Below are 20,899 nucleotides of genomic sequence, written 5' to 3' on the forward strand. Positions count from 1 at the left end.
TTGGTCAGCGCAACATGGTGAGCGCATCCGGGTGAAAGGATAATTAAGAATGATGGAACAGAAAGTTGATGACAATCGGATCCAAATTAAGTTGACAGTCGATAACGATCACAAAGTACATTCAGCTTTATCGGTAAAAATCATCTGGCGCGTTAATCGGGAATTAAAGTTGTTCCATCTGTACAATTAGGAGAGAGAAGCCGCCTTTCACCTTTGATGCCCTATAAATACCAAGTGTAATCTTCAGAAAAGGGGTTGATCAGTTAACTAATTCATCAGTGTTTCTGTCCATAGTTTTCTTTTCCATTTTACGGCGGAGAAAGAGAAGAGTGGTGACGTCAGAGATCGCCCAAGGCAGCTCGAGAAAGAACCTTGGGGCGTAAGAGCAAAGAGCGGGCCAACTCTCGCAAGAGCGAAATTATCTTTAGAGCACGAGTAGAAATAGTGTAAACACCTGGCAGCAAGAAATTGCTACCAGGCTCTTTATTCTACTTGCATTGTTATTTGTACTTCATCTTCATATCTATTCAATGGAAGTTCTATTTCTACATCTACTCACTCTCTTAATACGCATGAGTAGCTAAACTAGTTGAATAGGGTGGGAAGAACTAACCTAACATGACCTAAGAAGTTCATTGCTTGCAATTGTCTTGTTTTATGTTGTGCAAAATACCCTTTAGAGTTACTCGAGAGAGAATCTAAAGAAAGAACCTAATGTCTCGAGAGAGCTAGGTTAGAATCTAGACTCGAAAGAGCAAGATTAAGCTTGCATAAACAAGAGAAAGGGACTTAGAGATAAGCTCTGTTTGTCAACTTGCATCGCGTGCATCCTAGGAATGGTAGTGATATTATGAGGTTGCATATTTGTGTGAATGTCATGTTGTCATCGCATAAATAGGGATAGAGTTTTATGTGTAAACCCTGTATCCTTATCGCATATTTATCGCATGCGTTCTAGCCTTAGAAGTCGTAGCATTCACGCCGAGAGGTGGTTTACTATTGTATGCATGTTGCATGATCGCAAAGCGTGGACGCATTCCGAAACTTTTCTCAACCCGTTCACCGCATATTCATCCTATTTCCGTTTACCAACTTTTTTCAAACTCTTCCGCATTCGTTATTTATTTTCATCAATGCAAACAACAAACTCAACAATTTATTTAACTGGTTACCGCAAGTTTTCATAAAAATCACTAACGCAAATATTTTCACAAGTCCCTGTGTTCGACCTTGGACTTACCAGGAAACTCAGAGGAATTTACACTTGAATTCCGCTGAGGAAACTTGAGTGCACAACGCAATCTACCAACGCATATCATCTATATTTTCATTCATAAAAATAATGCATCAAGTTTTTGGTGCAGTTGCCGGGGACTTCGGCAAAATAGTTGTTAACGGTAATTTGGTGGATTATTGTGAATTGTGGATTATGGATGTTACAATGATGGATTATGGATGTTACAATTTACTTCATTTTGGACTTAGTTTAGGGGTAAAAAAAGCCAACAACATTAGGGGCAAAAAAAGTCAAATCACCTATTATAAATTATTTAAAATTTTAAATTCTCCGAAAAAACTTGGAATTATTTATTAAATTAATCAAAATTCATGTTTAATAAAGACTTTGTACTTTATCCTCTAATCTAGGTTATTGTTTTGGATTACAAGTTGGTCAAAAAAGATTTATATTTTCATGTTTGTCGTGGGGGTGGGTAGAGTTTGATTATACTCGTTTTGTCGTTGAACTTGGAGTTTTTGTGTGTTTATGAATATTTATTGTAACACCTCAAAATTTTGTTGTAGTGTAATTTCAGTAATTTATATTAATTAGGGGCATTTTTGGAATTTTGGACATTTAAGAGTAATTACTAGAATTTGATTATTGAACTTGGAAATTTATGTTGGAAATTGATGGTAAGAATTATTCCAAATTGGAAAATGAGGGAATTTAAGAAAATAATGGGGATTAGGAGAAAAATAAAATAAATAAAATAAAATATATTATTTTATTTTTATTTTATTTTATTTAATCATTTCCTTTTCTTTCTTTTTTTTCTCTCTTTTCTTTCTCTTTTTCTTTTCTTTCTCCTCCTCCTTTCTTCTAGCAGCCACCGAGACCCCCCTTCCTCGACCTTCATCTCTCTCTCAACTCTCTGCCATCGCTTTTCAGTCGTTGCCCTAGCCGCCGACACCCCGCACCAGTCGATCATGTTTCCACCCACACTGCACGAGAGACCCTTTGTCGATCGTTCCATCTCTCGTCCATTCTGCCCACGTCAGCATCGTCCGCTTCAGCACCACAGCCAGATCTTCAAGCCATGACAGATCTGGTAGTCGCCATCCAGCCTCTAGTCACGCCGCTCCACGTCGCTTCTCTATTCTAGATGACATCATCATCACCCTAAGCCGCCAAGACCATCCGCGTGCAGTTCCAGCTTCGTCTACTTCTATCGCCGCCTCAGTGGACACCGGAAAACGTTTCCCATCTGCAGTGATTGTGTCCATCACCGATCTGTCATTTTGGGTAAGATTTCTGCAGTCTTGGTTTATTATTTTTTTTCGTTTGATTCTTGAATACCCATCTATTTTTGGCATCAATTGGGTGATGCCCTTTGTGTTTCAGCTTTGGATCAAGTTCTTGAAGGTGTTGAGGTGTCATTCTTTGAAGTTAGAGAATTTGATTTGGGGGTAAGATTTCATTAAATAAATTAGGTTTCTTGGAGATTCTTGATTGCCCAAAAAAAAAAAGAGTGTTTGGTTCTAATTTGGTTAAACCCCATTGTGTTTGGATTTTCATAATCAAGATTTGGAATATTTGGGGGCATTGCTCATCAAGAAAGGGACTAATTTTTGGCAGAATATTGTTAAAATTTGGTAAGTTTTTGGTGAGTAGTTGATTGGTTATCTTTTGGATTAAGAGTAATTGTCTATAATTAAGTTATTAATTTTTTATTTAATTTATGTTCAGGTTGGCCAATTGAATTGAGTTTTGGAATTTATTTTAGACCAAGCCACAACTTTGGGTAAGATTATTGGGAATTATTTGGTTAACTTGGGTATTGGAACTAAGCCCTTTTTATTAATTGTAAATTGGGATTATGTTAGGCATGATTCAAGATTCATCTAAGCTAGGAGGAAATCAATTTGCTTGTAGCTTAGACATAATTTTGAGGTAAGTAATCTTACTACTGGAACTACCCTAGTGTCAGGCAATGATAATTATGATTTATCCAGGTTTAGTAGTTAACATGATATTCATGTATGCCTTCATTTACTGGGGTCTGAAAGGACTTGAGCCAGGTATTAATAATTATGGTTATTGAGGATATATTGATCGTTTGATGTTTATATATGCCTTGCTGGCATAAGGATTTAAAAGACTAAATGCGCATAGAGACGTTTGAATGCTAGGATGATTGAGTATATTATTAGGCATGATTAACATAATATAAACAATAACACTTTATTGAAAAACATCAATAATAATTTATTAATGAATAGTCAAAAGTTACATTTACTATCTATGAGTTTTAAGGCATAAAACCCAACAGTTATGATCCTAAAAATAGATCAAAATAAAGTAGATAAAAATTAGAAGAGAAGAATATGTAAAACACATATTTTGGGCTTCACGTATGAAGAAGATACTTACATGGCATATGCCCTGACATATTCGATCAGTGATTGGTTTAAAAGAGATCACAAAGATTAAAAGGACTCATGGCAGTAATCTAATGGGCAGAGGAATTGTGGTGGGCGTGTATCGAGCACATGCCTCTATTTGATTGCTCCGGTTGGCCTTCACCTCCGAGTACGAGGTCGGCCTAGCTTGGCGCATCTTTCTACTTGATTTTGGATTTTCGTTTCCTTCTAACATTTCCTTACAATTTAAGGTAAAAATTCTCTCAATTTAAACCAGTTTCTATCTACTTTTTTTTCCCAAAAGATAGGTCTTCTACTTTTTTTCATTTCTTTTTTAAAAAATGTTCTTAGTGGAGATGATTTTATTGTTTCTCCTATTATGAGTATTAGGGTTGATGCCCTAAAGTCTCGTATCCTGTAGTTTGTAAACAATTTGTACGAACGCTTGTATTGTTAATATATGATATTTACTTCACATCTTGTATTTTTGCTCAGTTTCTTGTTTTAATTTGCTTTACCACAAACCAATAAACATAAAATCTCTGGTTATCTGTATGTGACTCAAGCATGTATGTAGTGACATACAAGTGCATCATGTCTTGAGTGATAACCAAAATAGTCTGTAGTATATGGATATAGGAGGAAACCTTATCCTGGTAATGCTACGGATGCGGCCCGCTTTGTGGAATGGTCACAAGTGTTGTGACTTGTCACAGATGGTCTGATCCTGATTATTCGTGTTCGAGACATGCGAGCGGGGGCGTCCTATACAAAGAGTTTGTATAAGACCTGATCACGAAGTGTTAACGTCTCGTTATATAATACTGTTCATGACAGAGACTTCACTTCACTAGGATGACCATAAGTAACATGACCTCAATCCTAAATGAGTTGAGAACTCCTGGCATTGAGGACAGTCTTTTGATTTGTATGGGTGCGAGTGGCCAGGTCGCCAATTCAAACCTACCATTTTGGGGATTCGTCTGATTTGGGAGCTGGGAACTCAGCTACACAAGATAGTCGAAGCAGGGGTAAGTAGATAGATAACTCCCTTAAGGGCTGATTCCGGGGTTTGAACGACGTGGCGCCACACACCTTCTCTTGGCCCGAGAAGTGTTCACACATAGTTGGACTATGTTGTATTGTTCATTAGAGGAATCAGTGGTACTTAAGGAGTGAGATGTAACTACAGGTGCATAACGGTAATTTGGCCTAGCTGTACTTACGAGTATCTGTGAAGGGTCATCGTACTCATGATTGGTTATATCCAATTGACACAGAAATATATCTGTGGTAAGAAGAGTTCAGTTGTTGGTCTTTAGAGGAATGCCTGACAATTAATGGATGGTAGATTTCGTGGCTAAAGAGTTTAGTCAGCTATTCACATACCGTTGGAGCTTCGAGCCACAGGTCCATTAGGTCCTCTGGGTAGCTTGGATAAAGTCGAGAACCAGTATTTGGATTAATTTGAAATGTTCAAATTGACAAGAGAAAGTTCGATTATATATGATATAATTGGACTGGTTAATTATATATGATATAATTGGCTAAATGTATAAGATACATTATTATGGAGAAAATTAGATATAAATATGATCTATATCAAGTAGAGGAGAAAATATATGTGATATCAAACTATAGGATAAAAATATAATATGATTATATTTATTAATTAATTAGTTGTTTAATTATAAGATAATTATGCAAAATTTCATGTTCGGACATGGGTTAGTGGGCAATGTCGATTATGGTAACCGATGAGTTAAAATGAAAAATGTTTTCATTTTTGAATCGTTCAATTGATCGTCCGTCATTCGCCCAAAAGATTTCGGAAGCGCACATTGGTGAAAGAAAACGATCGCTCGATAGCCTATACAATAGTCGCTTTTCCGCCTAAACGATCGTCCACCTCGCACTAAACGATGGCACACTGTCGCTTACACGATTGGATAGCTTCTCTAAACAATCGTATAGTGTGTCGATTTAACTAAACGATCATATACCTTTTCCTAAACAATCGTTCAGTAAATCCTATACGATCGTGTAGCTCCTCCTAAACGATACGCGATAGCGTTGTTTTCCGTCCCACTTGCTTATCGCCTACACGATTCGTGTTTCCTCCATCCTCTACCAAATTCACCAAAGCCCACCCTTTGGGTTTTTACTCCGAGAATACCCGGGGCTCTCTAGTGGTGGTGTCGTCCCTGTTGCAGTCGTGAGTTCGCGTTGTTCGTGCTGCTGCAGTCGACGTTTCTACTAGGTGTTGGTAGATCTCTGGAGGTTTTCTGCTGCGTTGGAGTTCTGAAGAATGAAGATTGTCTTCAACTGGAATGGAACTCTGTCCTTTTGTTGTTTATCTTGTACTTAGCATGCCAATAATTAAGTTTTGTTTGCATAACTGTATGTGTTAATGTATATTGTTGTATTTCGGCCACGGTGAGATCGAAGCGATCCAAACGCTTTCATGGAACTCATCGATATGAGATCCTTCAATGAGTCCCTAGAATTCTATTAGTATTGTTTGATGAACATTACGTGCTTCTCAGGGCTTTGTCATTTTCTGTAACTGGTGTCCAACTTGAGTTACCCTCTTATGGCATCTTTTGTTCAATGTACTTTGAGAGCTCTAATATTCAATCGTTGCTAGAAATCCTTACAATAGTTGTCCAAAGTTTGGACGTTGCTTTCTAACCTGGCTCCATATTTCTACTAACGAACACTTGATTTTCATTGGTTTTTCCATACCAAAACCCTCTTTTAGTAACTAAGGAGGAAAAAAGAATACATTCCCGATGGGAACTGTCTTGGCTTCTGAGGCCGACATAGGTATTTTATTTTATTTTCTTTTATTGGTTATCCTCTTACTTCCATACTTCTCCCATTCCTTCTTTTCTCGTTTTTCAAGAATGAGTACTCGTAAAACTTCTTTCTTTGAGAACATAAGTAGAAGAAAGACGGTGTTGTTGGGATGTATGCTCTAAAGCCTCGTAGTTAATAGGTTATTTAAAATAATGGTTGATTATTTTATATATACAATTATCTATTAAGGAAAAATCCAAGGTTATTTCATGAGACTTAAAAAGCATGTAGTGGACATACAGGTAGACCATGTTCAAGTTATAACCTAAAAAGTCTATAGTATTTGGATACGGTCTAAATGTTACAATTGTTGTAAAGTGTTATAGTGTTACAAACGATGTGATCCAAATAGTTCATGTGGAGACTTGTGAGTGGGTCATCCTATACAAAGAGTTTGTATAAGACTAAACCGCGAAATACTTAATCTTTCTTTGTTACATCGTCGACTGCAGAGATTAATATTTTATAGGATAACCATGTAACTCAATCTCAATCTTGAATGAGTTATGAACTCCTGTCTATTAGGGTTATCCTTTGATTTTTATGGGTGAGAGTGGCACTCAATAAGCCTACCATTTTATGGACATGTCCGATTAAGGAGCTGGAAACATAGCTACACAAGATGGAATTCACTTATTCCTGCCTTTTGGATAAGTAGATGAGTAGTTCCTTTAAGTGTCGATTCAGTGTCTTGAACAAAGAGTACTCCTCTCTCATTTTCTTGAGAGGGACTTCATTTATAGTAGGACCATAAACAAATTGTTCATTAGAGAGATTAGTGGTACTTAAGAAGTAAGAGGTAATTATAGGGGTAAAACAGTAATTTGATCTAGTTGTAATTACAAACAACTCGTGAATGATTGACTTACTCATAATGGTTAAACCCATGGATGCAAAATATTCTACCGTGCGAATAATGTAGCTATGGGTTTTTAATGGAGTGATCCACAGTTAATGAATGTTGATTAATGTAATTAAAGAATTAATTAGTTAATCTCGAATCATTGGAGCTCCTAATTTGTAGGTACATTAAGTCCCCTTACTAGCTCACAACGGTAAACAAGGACTATTAGTTTTGAAAGAATTTGAATTTTTCAAATAAATTAAGGGAATAACATTAATTGTATATGATACAATCAATATAACAAAAGGAGATTTAGCATATTTGAATATGATTCAAATATTGAATTAATATGAATAAGATTCATATTATGACTATAGGTTAATAGTTTAATATGAAACATATTAAAACTATAGTTGATAAATTAATATGAATTAGATTCATATTGAAACCATATGTTAAAATTTAATATGAAAGAGATTATATTAAAACTATATTTTATGAGAGAGATGTGCATATGAATATGATTTAAATGTACATTTAATTAAATATGAGATATTTAATTTAAAAATCAATTAATTAATTAATTAATTTAATTAAATGAGTTTGATTTCATTTTAATTAAAATAAAAGAAGTGGAAGTTATTTTTAATTGTTTTTCCACTTTCCGAATTAAGAAGTGGGAAGTTTATTTTATAATTATTGGTTATTGCAAAGAAGGTGATTTACTCTTTCAATAACACTCTTCCTCTCAATTCTCTCAAAAAAAAAAAATCACAAAAGAAGAGTTCTCTATGAAAATTTTCTCCTTCACAAAATAATATTCTCTCACTTTGTCAAAAGTTAGTTCCCATAACTGGTCCTTGCCAAGAGAATAGTAAGGAAGACCCTATGGTGACGTCACGATATTATTCGTGAAAGATTGGTTTGTTAAGAAAGAAGAAGATACAAAAAAAAATGAAGAAAAGGTTCTTCAAAGGTATATTCTTTCTTCTTCTCTGTAAAATTAACTTTTATTTCATGCTTAACTCTTACCACATTATGAATGCATATTGTGTTTTCTATTCTGTATTCTAATTTTCAAAAGCAAAATTGAAATCAAAGTGATTGTTCGCTTCTGTTGTGGGAATCGATCCCTTCAAGTGTTAGGTCTTCCTAAGCTTATTCTAACATTGATACACAGAACCTTACTCAAGACCTTGCTAAAAAAGAACAATTCAAGTATGAAGTTAAATGATTATCACTGTTATTTTTCCTTCCTCGGGCCAATCTTGACTTTAATGGCTATTTCTAAACTTAAACTTCCTAATAAGTTTCCTTTCCCCATTCTCAGTTGTTTGTCAAGATCTCTGCTTTAAGCATGAGCTTGATCGTCCACATCAACTCCTTTCAACAGATTCATGTCGAATTGGTCCAAGTTCAAGCCAACTTAGCAAACTCTTGAAGAGGTGAAAGGTGAGCTTTACATCATCAAGATTAGTTCCTAAAGTAGGGTTAGTCAGCTTAAGGCTCAATTGAGTGAGGCTAAAGAATACATTGATTCAACAAACTACCTAGCTAATACATTTAAGGAAAACATAAAGATATACAAAAATTCAAAACGAAGTTAAGGAATTCGAAATTAACTATTGGCGTAAGAAATCCTCTCATCAATATCCTGGTTAGGTTCATTCATTCCTATGTGATGTTTACATTAGGTGTTGTGATAATCCTGATCTTTTACTTTGCCCGATGACTTTGAAGGGGGTGAAGGGACTAATACTAGTGATGGTACCGGGAAGATGAATTTGGGTCAAGAGAGTGCTTAACTTTCATGCTTTTCACTTCTACGCATTGTTCTTACGTGCTTTGAAGTTTATTCTTTTTTTATATCATGTTATGTTAGTCATGGGCCTCGCTCTTATTTTTCAATGAAGCTTTTGTTTCTACTTCTAAAATAGGAATAACTTTTTGTACGAGCTTCATTATTCTGAAAACAACAAACCAAGGCTCGCCTCGGCTTCGACCTCTGAGGTCGAGGCAAGAATACTTTTGAATGATTATGGACTTATCTAAAAGGCAAGTTTTGCAGAAAGAACAATTAATTTCCAATTTGGCCTCCCCCTCAGACACCAAGGCCTAGGCGGCACAAATCTTTTCAGTTTCAATTTGGCCTCTTCCTCGGCGACTAAGGCCAAGGGAGGCACAATTTTCTTCAGTTCCAATTTTCCCTCTTCCTCGGCCACCAAGGCTAAGGAGCGCATAAATCTCTTCTGTTCCAATTTGGTCTCTTCCTCGGCCACCTAGGCCAAAAAGGGCTCAAATCTATTCAATTTCAATTTGGCCTCTTCCTCGGTCACCAAGTCCAAGGAGGAAACAAATTTCTTCACTTCCAATTTAGCCTCATCCTTGGCCACCAAGGTCAAAGAGGACACAGAACTCCTTCGATCCCAATTTGGTCTCTTCCTCGGCCACCAAGGCCAAAGAGGGCACAAATCTCTTGAGTTTCAATCTGGTCTCTTCCTTGGTGATTTTACTATGAAAGTGTTATTTTTCCTAACTTAATTCGGACTCGTTCATGGATTTTACATATTTATTGTGTTATTTTATAGATATTGAGCAACTAAGAGGTAGAACAGGTCATCGGAGCCGAAATGTGATAAAAAAAAAAAAAACAAAATAGAGCTCTGTAGCATCAAACCATGAAGAAAGGAATAAAAATGACCAAATCGCCCCTGCTGAGCATCGCAACGCTCTCTTTTACACTGTGTTTTACGCTGTCAACCCAGAGCAGCTTTTCATGTAGCGTTGCAATGCTGCTTTGGGGTGTAGCTACGCTCTATATTTTGACAGACACGGAGGGCATCGCTATGTCGAGGCTTACGCCATGGAAACTAGAAGCCAATGTAGTGACATTTGACCTTTTGTATAAATGAGATTTTTGTCCGATTTAGGTCATTCTAGCTTGTGCTTTCAGCCCCAATCCCATTTTCTCTTCTCCTCTTCTCCTTCTCTTTGTAATTCTTTGTTCTTGGGTGTATTTGATGATTGTAAAGCTTATCTTGGACCGATCACGTGGCTAAGGTGAATTGCTAGCTTAGGTCTAGGTGAAACCCATAGATCCGTTGTGATTATTTTTTGCTCTAATCTATATTTCTCTTTGATTTTCTATGGTTCTTGAATGTACATTTACTTCTATGCTTAGATCTATGATTGGTTTGACCACCCATCATATCTTCTTTGATTGCTAGAGATTAGGAATACTTTAATGTGTTTTTAATGTCATTGGGGCAAAATTCTAAAGCATGCTTTTGTGAACTTCTAAATTAACTTGAGCAATTATTTTTGTAGTATTGTATATAATTCAAGAACAAATTAGTAACCTAGGTTATCCATTTTATTAATCGTCTTAATGAGAACCCACTAAATTTCTATAGACTAATTGAGAAGTAGTTAGGATAATTATAAGATTTCTATGGACGCTATCAAACCCAATTAATCGAGCATTTATTTTAATTAATAATTATGGTGCTTGCTTTGGCTATCCGGACAAGTTGACTAAGTACATTAAATTGAAAGAGATAACCCTTAGTAATCCTATGATCAATTGAGCATTTGGTGGATCCTAAGTTATGAGCTAGGAGTTTCTTTTACTTTTCCTGCACTTTTATCTTCTTGCAATTTAAATTTTGTAATTTACATTTCTGCATTTTATTTAGCTCACACATTATCACTATCCAGTCAAAAACCTCCTATTTTTACTATTTTTCATATACCAATTTAATTTTGAGATATTCTATCTTAGGTTCCTTATGGTTCGACCCCAGACTTGTCGTTTATGTTACTTAATAGTATAAATAGTAGACTCGGTGATTTATAAATATTATTTGATTTTTATTCTTTTGTAAGAGACACCAAAAGGTAAGATCATTTGGTCCACCAAGGCCAAGGAGGGCACAAATTACTTTAATTTCAATTTGGCCTCATCTTCGGCCACTAAGGTCAAGGAGGGCATAAAGCTTTTTAGTTCTATTTTGGGCTATTCCTCGGCCACCAAGACCAAGGAAGGCACATATTTCTTTCCAATTTGGCCTTATCCTCAACCATCAAGGAGGTCACAAATATCTTCAGTTCTTCCTCGGCCACTAAAGCCAAGGAAGGCACAAATTTCTTTAGTTTTAATTTGGCCTCATCCTCGGTCACAATGGATAGGCACAAATATCTTCAGTTCTAATCTGGCCACCTCTTCCTCAGCCACCAAGGCTAAGGAGAGCACAAATTTCTTTGGTTTTAATTTGGCCTCTTCCTCGGCCACCAAGGCCAAGGAGGGCACAAGTTTCTTTAGTTTTAATTTGACATCATCCTCAGCCACCAACAAGGGTACAAATATCTTCAGTTCTAATTTGGCCTCTTCCTCGTTTGCGAAGGCCGAAAGCACAAATTTCCTTAGTTTTAATTTGGCATCATCTTCGTGTTGGGGTTGATACCCTAAACTCTCGTTGGGTCCTGTAGTTTGTAAACACCTGTATTGAAAAAACACTTGTGATGTAATAATATGAGATATTTTCTTCACTGTTGTCTATGAAACGTGAGATATTTTATTTGCATTTACCACAAATCAATAAACTAAGATCCCTGGTTGTTGTTGTAACTTAAGCATGTATGTGGAGACATACAGGTGGATCATGCCTTAAGTGATAACCAAAATGGTCTGTAGTATATAGATATTAGAGGGAAATCTTATCCTGGTGACACTACGGATGTGACATGCTTTGTAGATAATTGCAAGTTTTGTGACGTGCTACAGATGGTCTGATCCTGATCATTCATGTGGAGACATGCAAGCGGAGGCGTCCTATACAAAGGAGTTTGTATAAGACCGAACCACAAAGTGTTATAGTCTCATTATATAACGTCGTCCATGCCAGAGACTTCACTTCACTAGGATGACCAAAGGTAACATGACCTTAATCCAGAGTGAGTTAGGAATTCCTACCTTTGAAGGTGGTCCTTTGATTTACATGGGTGCAAATGGCCAGATTGCCGACTTAAACCTACCACTTTGAGAATTCGTTTGATTGGGAGCTGGGAACTCAGCTACACAAGATGAAATTCACTTCTTCCCCGAAGTAGGGGTAAGTAGATAGATTGCTCCCTTAAGGACTGATTTTGGGGCTTGAACGATGTGACGCCACATACCTTCTCAAGGCCAGAAAAGTGTCCACTCATAGTAGGACTATGATATATTATTCATTAGAGGGATCAGTGGTACTTAAGGAGTTAGATGTAACTAGAGGTACAAAACGGTAAATTGGCCCAACTGTACTTACGAGCATCTGTGAAGGGTTATCGTACTGCTGATTGGTTATATCTGATGGACACATAAATATATCTGTAGTGAGAAGAGTGCAGCTATTGGTCTTTAGTGGAGTGCCCGACAGTTAACGAATGGTGGATCTCGTGACTAAAGAATTCAGTCAACTATTCACGTACCATTGGAGCTTCAAGCTACAGGTCCATAAAGTCCCCTTGGTAACTCAATGAATTCAAGTTGAGAATCAGTTTTTGGGTCAGTTTGAAGTGTTCAAATTGATGAAAGGAAGTTTAATTATATATGATATGATTAAACTAGTTCAATTATATGTGATATAGTTGACATTTATAAGATACGTTAATTAGAGGAAAATGATATAAATATGATTTATATCAAGTAAAGGAGAAAAAGAATATGGTTTAAATGTTACATATGATGTGATATTAAAACTATAGGTTATAAATATAATATGATAAGTTAGTTATTATATTTATTTATAATTAAAAAAATTATGAGATAATTGTTGGTGGTTTCTCCTTAACCGTGCGTGAAAGTGGGAGGTTTTATTCAATTTTCATAACTGAAGAATAAAATGAAAAATGTTTTCATTTTGGAAGAGAATCGCTAAATCGCTTCATTTGAGTACACAGCCAATCGTTTAGCTCACGAGAGACTGTACGACAACCTTCTAAGCTTTTGACGAAACGATCGTGTACAAATTATTTAAACGGTCGTGTAGCATTTTACTAAACGATCACATGGCTAGCGAGTTTCTTTAAATGATTGTGTCAACGATCAAACCTGTTTTACTAAACGATCATGTACATTTACTAAACGATCAAGCACCACAGTCTATACAATTGACAGTATCCTTCTCCCACTTGCTTGGTCGTTAGTGTGATCATTGTTTCCTCCTTCTCTCTACCAAATCCAACAGAGCCCATACCTCCTGGATTCTTGCTCCGAGAATACCAAGGTTACTAAGTGGTGGTGTCTGAAAGGTTGCCTGTTCCTGGAGAAGTTTGTTCGCGATTGACCAGACGGTTGGGTTGACGTTCTAAGCCACAGCGAGAGGTGTTGTTCCAAAGTCTTCACGAGAGCGAGAGGTCTGTGAAAGAAAAGTTCTTCAAATGTATGTCTCTCGTCTTCTTTTGTATTTATTTACTAAAGCATGCCGTAATTTGTTAGAATATGCATAATTGGTTTGTATGTTTGTGAATGCTTGTAATTCTGTCACAATGAATTTGGAATGATCTTGCTTCCGCTCATGTGTTCTCTTTAATAAGAGATTCTTCACCTTAGCCACCAAGGAGCGCACAAATATCTTCAGCTCTAATTTGGCCTCTTTCTCAGCCACCAAGACCAAGGAGGATACAAATTTCTTTAGTTTTAATTTAGCTTATTCCTCAGCCACCAAGGCCAAGGAGGGCACAAATCTTTTTCTAAACCTTCAGAGGCTCTATCTCATGGGTGATTGGATTTCACCTCGGCCTCTTTCCTCATACGTTGCTTCTCTATCATTGGTTTTCTCAAGTAAGTTTCGAGAGTTATTCAATTTTCTATTTTCTACTATCCTAGATTCCACCTCAGCTCGCCCTCGGTGGTGCCTCAAATCGGCTTCAACTTGGCCTCGGCTCTCTATAGATAAGGCTTAATTCTTTTCCAGATCTGCAATTTTCTCCTCTGCCTTTTCCCTTGGGGTCCAAGGTCGGGACGGGTTCTAAATAAACTAATTATTCCCTGATCGACTTGTAACCTTTCGAGGTTGCCTATCTTGGTCAGAAATGCTACTTCCTTGTTGGCTCATTCTTTCCTTATTCACCGATGTATTACAGATTCTTTGCAGATTACACGCGTTCCCCACGAACGGTGCCAACTGTTGATGGTAAAATCCGGCCAAGCAAACTCACCTGACTTTGACGTGTCACCAACGGTAAAATTATAATTTGAAGAAGAGGTTACTTGCAAAACAATTAGAAAAATAACACAACAATGTGGGTGTTTTCCATAGACACTCCAATGTTTTAAGTCGATATTTGTACAAAGATCAAGGTAAGTAGTTTTTAGGGAGAGTTGGACTTACCTTTTGCATGACTATCATGCTCTATTTATAATGAAGTTCAGGGGTCTTCCTTGTCCCTTTAGGATTTGATATCTACTTCCTTTTCTTATTTGAAATCTAGACACTCAGAGTTGGATTTGCCACTAGGGATGTTCCAAAATTGAGGCCCAGTCCAGATCGGCCACTTGTGAGGGATCTACTAGGCTTAGCCTCGGTCAGACTCTGCCTTAGTCTCTGAGGCCGAGGGGGGCCTACTGACCATTGAGGCCCAACTAGCCTCGGCCTGCTGAGGCCCAATTGGCCTCCACCTCAACCTCTGAGACCCAGTCTCCCTATTTGTTAAGAACTCTATCAGACCCGTTTCCTTAGGTCATATTACTTGTTTGGTGTGTTGTGGCCTAGGCGCTGAGACGTCATTGGCAGCTATTTCAAAACGGCCATTGAGAGTCTATTGGCTGCAACATTTCTTCTTTTTGACTTCAAAGCGCCCAACATGCCCAATTGCCTCAATATTTTCATCAAAACATCCAAGTTGCTCCAAATGCTCAAAATCCACAATTTAATACGAATAATCTCATGAAATTCATTATTTTAACCTCAAAACTAGCATAAAATAAGTCCTAGGGATAGAAAACAAAAACTTGTTAATTTATAATACTTTTAAAGATATCTCTATCAATATTTTCATAGACATTTTTATCATCACAAGATGATGAACATATAAAACTTTAAGAATAAAACCAAAAATATTTTTTCCTCTTTATTTCGAATTTTGGACAATTCAGAATGATCGAGTTATTTCTATTGTTTTAATAAGTGCATGCATGCTCCTTTTTTCACCAAATGCTAAACTTTTATTTACTTCTTAGTTTAGTGAGTAGTCATGTTCAACTATTATTATTTACTTCAATCGAAGATTCATATAGTGCCATTCGTATAGAACTGATGCCTTTTTTTTGTTCAGATACCTTCTTCCGTTGTTCCTCTGTTATTAATGAGGACTTAAAAGAATTTTGGAATTTTTGGTTTGGTGGTTCAATAAATTCTTTTTTATTAGTATTTTAAAAAAAGTATTCCCATGCATTTATATAGTTATGTACTTCTATTGATAATTCAAATATGTTAAAATCAAATTAATAATTTAATTAACAAAATAATTAAAAACCTTCCAATTTTAAGAATGAAACCAATACCACCCAGAGTAATATTTGGTTGCACTCATTATATGAATAATATCATTAAAAATATTAGAAAATACATAACTTTGTATACATGAGAGAATGAGTTCAATAACTTTACATTGTCTCCTTAGGACAATTTTAATCACTCTCGTGCTCGAGTTTCGTGAGTAATTATCTCTCAAGATAGAACAAATTATCTTTCTTATGGAAGCAAGACCTTGTTCACATGATCCAACGAACTATGCTTAGTAGAAATAAATTAAACTTGAACAAATTTATAAAAGAGAGAAATTTTATGGTTGTGAAAAATTTTAAAATGCAATTTGAAGAAGAGATATAATAATAAACTAATTCGTGGTCATTCGAATAGTCGTGTCTCTTCTTCAATGCAACTCATAGAAATAAAATGATGCAACCCCACACGAATAATCACATACCATTTATTCCAACAATCCCCCAAAAATAGTCAGTTGACAATTTAAGATAAAAGGAAAAAGAAAACATGCAGTATTTTCCTAATGAAGAATCTACTTCAGGATAAGTAGTAAAACTTTGAACTTTCCCTAGTGAACATTAATCGAGTTTACTTGGTTAATCAGTGGACTTGATATCTTGAACTGACAATTGTCTAGAGTAAACTAACATAATAGAAGTCACACAATTTCTCATTCTAACAAAACTAGTTCTCATAATTATGTTCATTTTGGCCTTGAATACCACCTGGTCTCATGAGCGTTTCAGATAATTCACCTTAAAAATTCTCATTGAAGAAAAATTCTCATTGAAGCAGCCTCTTCACACTCACATAGGTTATTCCTAAAGAACATCATGTGCACTTTTTTCATCAATAATTATTCAACCACTTATAAAAATCATTAAAAGCATAATGCTTACCCTAAAACCACACTTGCACTATCTCGTTATCCTTAGAATGGGTCAAAATTAAAAACTTTAATGCAGTGCTCATTATGTTATCGAAGGATCGGTTGGTCCGTTAAACCAAGATCTTGGGATCTCCAGTCAACTAGGTTGGGTTGCTTCTTTGGTTAAATTTTTAAAATTCAAGATTTTAATCTCATTCTCCTTGATGAACTTTTCAAACAACTCTCTAATTAGGCCTTTAGATAGTGAATTTGCAATATTATCTTTTGATCTTACAATGTAAATTGTGATAATTCCACAAAAAAAAATACACTACAAGAAAAAGAAGCTCCCTCGATGCCTAAATCTGCCATCGAGAGCTCGGTCGCCAGGAGATAGGGTCTCTCCCGACGACGTAAAGCAACTTCCGACGATGTAAGGGCTCATCGAGAGTTCCTAAGGAACTCCCAATGATTAAATCACTGCATCAGGAGATAAGACCTATCTCCCGATGTGCTAATTTAATCATCGGACGGAGTTCCTAACGGTCATCGATAGCCTTCAGGAGATCTGATCTGGTATATACCCAGATCGCAGCCTCCCTTCTTCCCCATTTACCCCAATCTAAAACCCTAGCATGTCGCCGCCTGCCTTGCCGTTCGCCTGTCGTCGCCGCTCGCTGCTGTTGTCGTCGTCGTTCATGTCTCTTCGTCGTTGCCTGCCGTCTCCGCTCGCGTCTCTTCGCATGCCTTGTCGTTCGCCATCCTTTGCCATTCACAGATCTCTAGTCGTCCGCCATTCGCAGATCTCCGCTTGTCTTTCGTTCATTTCCTTTTGTGTGCCTTCGTTGTTCGCAGATCTCTGTCGTTTATTTCGTAGATCTTCGTCGTTCACCTGTCGTCCGCTGCTCCGGTGTCCTTTGCAAGCTTTCAACAGGTTCGCCCACGTCCATTTCATTTTCTTTCTCTTATTTTGCGAATTCAAGCTATTGTTTCATTTCTCATGAATTTGAAATCCGATTACTCTTTGAGATCTGATTACTATTACTTTGATTTATTGTCATTTAGCATCTATCTCTCTTGTTGTTCTTTAAATTAAATCTAATATTTCTAGCATAGGTTTTTTTTTCCTTTCTTGTTGCCCTAATTGAGATTGACCCATTTCATTACGTTACAATTTCTGCAATTTAGTGGATTGCGGATGTTATTGTGGATTGTGGATTGTGGATGTTACAATTTCTGCAATTTGGTGGATTGAGTCTTTTTTTTTTTCCTTTTAATTCTTAAAGTTAGAAATTTAGTGACTTGTTTGACTAAAACTAATTAAAAATATATTTCAAATTTATTATGATGTTTGTGTATATGACTAAAACTTCTATTGAAAATTCTATGAACATTTAATCATCACTCTTCTTAAAAGTTATGTCATGGTCTCTGATGATAAGCATGGATAGGAAACTAATTTTAGAAGTTGATGATTTTCTTGAGTTTTCTTTTTGAAGCCTAAAATTTCTTGAGTTCTAATAATTGTATAAAGTAGTTCACTCTGGCTTAACCTAAATCAACTATTCAAGGCGGTACTTGTGAAAGACTTGTCCGTTCTCTCTTATAGAATATGATAATAGTGTGTTCATTTGTTAAGAGAGTTTAAATGGATTCTTCTCAAAAGATAAACATGAAGAGGTGGATATTCAAAATAATAACGAGAGGGTAACTGACGTATGTTATTTAGTTTGTGAGATGTTCGACATATGTATAATTAAAACGATACATCACATAGTATTCACATTTGTTAATTCAACTAACTTAATGAAGGAAAATTCAACTCTATACCCCTAAAAATACTTTGATTTTCAAACCAAATCAATAACATCAGTGCCAAAAAATAGGATCCTTTTTACTTATTACTTAATTTTGGACTTAGTTTAGTCTTTAGTCCTTTACAACAAGTACATCACAAAAATTCAAAATTGAAAAGTATAAGTCCTGTCTAATAACAATTGTACTTAAGAAAGATGCAAATCATGGTAAGAAATATAGAAGAAATATGCTTCTAAAAAGTGAAAGCATACAATCACATTCCTAAATGCTCATTATTTTTTTTAATACAAATATACTCCACGGATGTTGTGTATACACAAGTCAAATCACCTATTAGAGATTATTTAAATTTTTAAATTCTCTGAACAAACTTAGAATTACTTATTAAATTAATCAAAATTCATGCTTAATAAAGACTTTGTACTTTGTCTTCTAATACAAGTTATTGTTTTGGATTACAAGTTGGTCAGAAAAGATTTATTTTTAAGGATGAATAAAGAATGGATTGAACTAAGGAATAAGTTATCAGTGGAGTATAAAGAATGAGTATCTCAGTTTTTAGATATGGCAAAGTTTCATGTTAATGATTCTTGACGAATAAGATATTCATGCAAGAATTGTATGAATTCAATTTGGAAAAAATTAGATATCGTGGAACGGTATCTATTAACATATGGAACATCTCCCTCATATTGTGAATGGGTATATCATGGAGAGCCAGTAAACTTATCTAGAGATTTTGTAAGTCATATAACTCATTCAATACACAATGTTGAAGTAGATAGTATTGAGGGTAATGTTGTAGTAGAAAATGAGATGTTGAATCTTAAACGATCTACAAGTTTCAATTGAAAATGATCTACAAGATGTTGAGAATGAAATGTCCTCTAATGGTCAAGAAAGAGATACCACGAACTTATTCAAGGATTTAATGACTGAAGCATGTAGTGAACTATACCCTGGTTCTTCGCAATTTTCGTCCTTGAACTTTTTAGTGAAGTTGATGCATATCAAAGTTCTCAACGGTTGGAGTAACAAATTATTTGACATGTTACTGGAATTGTTAAAAGCAGCGTTTCTAGCTAGCACCACTATACCTACCTCCTTTTATGAAGCTAAGCAAAAATTGTGTTATTTAGGCCTAGGCTATGAGTCTATTCACGCATGCAAATATGATTGTGTTGTGGAGGTGGGTAGAGTTCGGTTATAATCATTTTGGAGTTGAGCTTGTTGGATTTCATGTGTTTTTTTATGTTTATGAGCGTCGGGAATGTTGTGGGGGATGGGTAGAGTTTGATTACACTCGTTTTTCTTGTTCTGCCATTGAACTTAGAGTTTTTATGTGTTTATGGATGTTTATAAAGTTTGAACGTATTGTGGGGGGTGTGTTCATTCGGTTATAATCGTTCTTGTCTATAAAAGATTATGACATTTGAATGTTTTTGTTTTATTGTAGGATGTTATTCGGAGATGAGGTTGGACGATTATTCAAGATGCTGTGTTCCAGACGTTGTTTTCTTTTCTGTATTTATTGACATTGTTTTCATTTTATTTCTTCCATGTATTTCTTTCTTTTATTTAGTATCGACTTTGTTTTATTGTAGGATCATGTAACTTTTCATTTATTTATTGTAGTATGGACTTCATTTTTTTTTTTTTTATTTATTATGTGAATTTGTTTGAGTTGGTTAATGATGCTTTACAAGTTATTCAGATCAAATTTCAAAAAAATTACAAGTGATAAATTAAAAAAATTTAAAAGTCAATATTCAACCAATGAAGGAACTCTCTACGCATATTTTAGCATGTCAAGAGTTCCCGCAACTTTCGACGAATAAAATAGGTCGTCGGGAGTTCTAGAATTCCTGACGCATAGAACAGCGCGTCGGAAGTTTGTAGAACTACCGACGCATAAAACAGGTCGTCGGGAGTTTTTCTAGAACTCTCGACGCATAGAATAGGGCATCAAGAGTTCTAAGAGTTCTAGAACAACTCCCAACGGCCTGTTTTATGCATCCGGAGATCCTCTCCCAACGGATTTTTCCCGACCAAACTCCTGCGATCCATCTGTCGTCGGGAGATCTTCTCCCGACACAATTGCCACCCTTTTCCGACGATTTGAGGCGTCGTGAGAAGTGTGATTTCTTGTAGTGATAGTTGCCTGTTTGTATTATGTCTTTGCCATATGTATCAAGATTTATTATTATTCACTAAAAGGGTATAGGTTGTATCCACACTTTAACCCATCAAAATTTTGTAGTCAACTCAAATATATCCAACCTTTTTTAAAATTGTCTTCCAATGTTCTAAACTTGGATTATATCGGTTTGGGAATAGATA

At 35.9% G+C, this 20,899-nt stretch overlaps 1 long non-coding RNA gene across 4 annotated transcripts; it reads left to right on the top strand.

Moving 5' to 3' along the window:
- The first annotated feature begins 2,039 nt into the window (after nucleotides 1–2,039).
- LOC120082519 lies at nucleotides 2,040–20,194 on the top strand. Of its 4 annotated transcripts, XR_005483198.1 has the most exons (7): nucleotides 2,040–2,524; nucleotides 2,624–2,688; nucleotides 2,805–2,874; nucleotides 2,969–3,023; nucleotides 3,106–3,172; nucleotides 13,573–17,675; nucleotides 20,016–20,194. It is a non-coding gene; the product is annotated as an uncharacterized LOC120082519 (long non-coding RNA). The 4 variants fall into 4 exon arrangements; XR_005483199.1 differs by lacking the exons at nucleotides 13,573–17,675; nucleotides 20,016–20,194 and adding an exon at nucleotides 8,676–10,490 and having other exon boundaries at nucleotides 2,051–2,524; XR_005483197.1 differs by lacking the exon at nucleotides 13,573–17,675 and having other exon boundaries at nucleotides 2,052–2,524.
- The last annotated feature ends 705 nt before the right edge of the window (nucleotides 20,195–20,899 follow it).

The sequence above is a fragment of the Benincasa hispida genome, chromosome 8, assembly GCF_009727055.1.
Source record: "Benincasa hispida cultivar B227 chromosome 8, ASM972705v1, whole genome shotgun sequence".
NCBI lineage: Eukaryota > Viridiplantae > Streptophyta > Magnoliopsida > Cucurbitales > Cucurbitaceae > Benincasa > Benincasa hispida.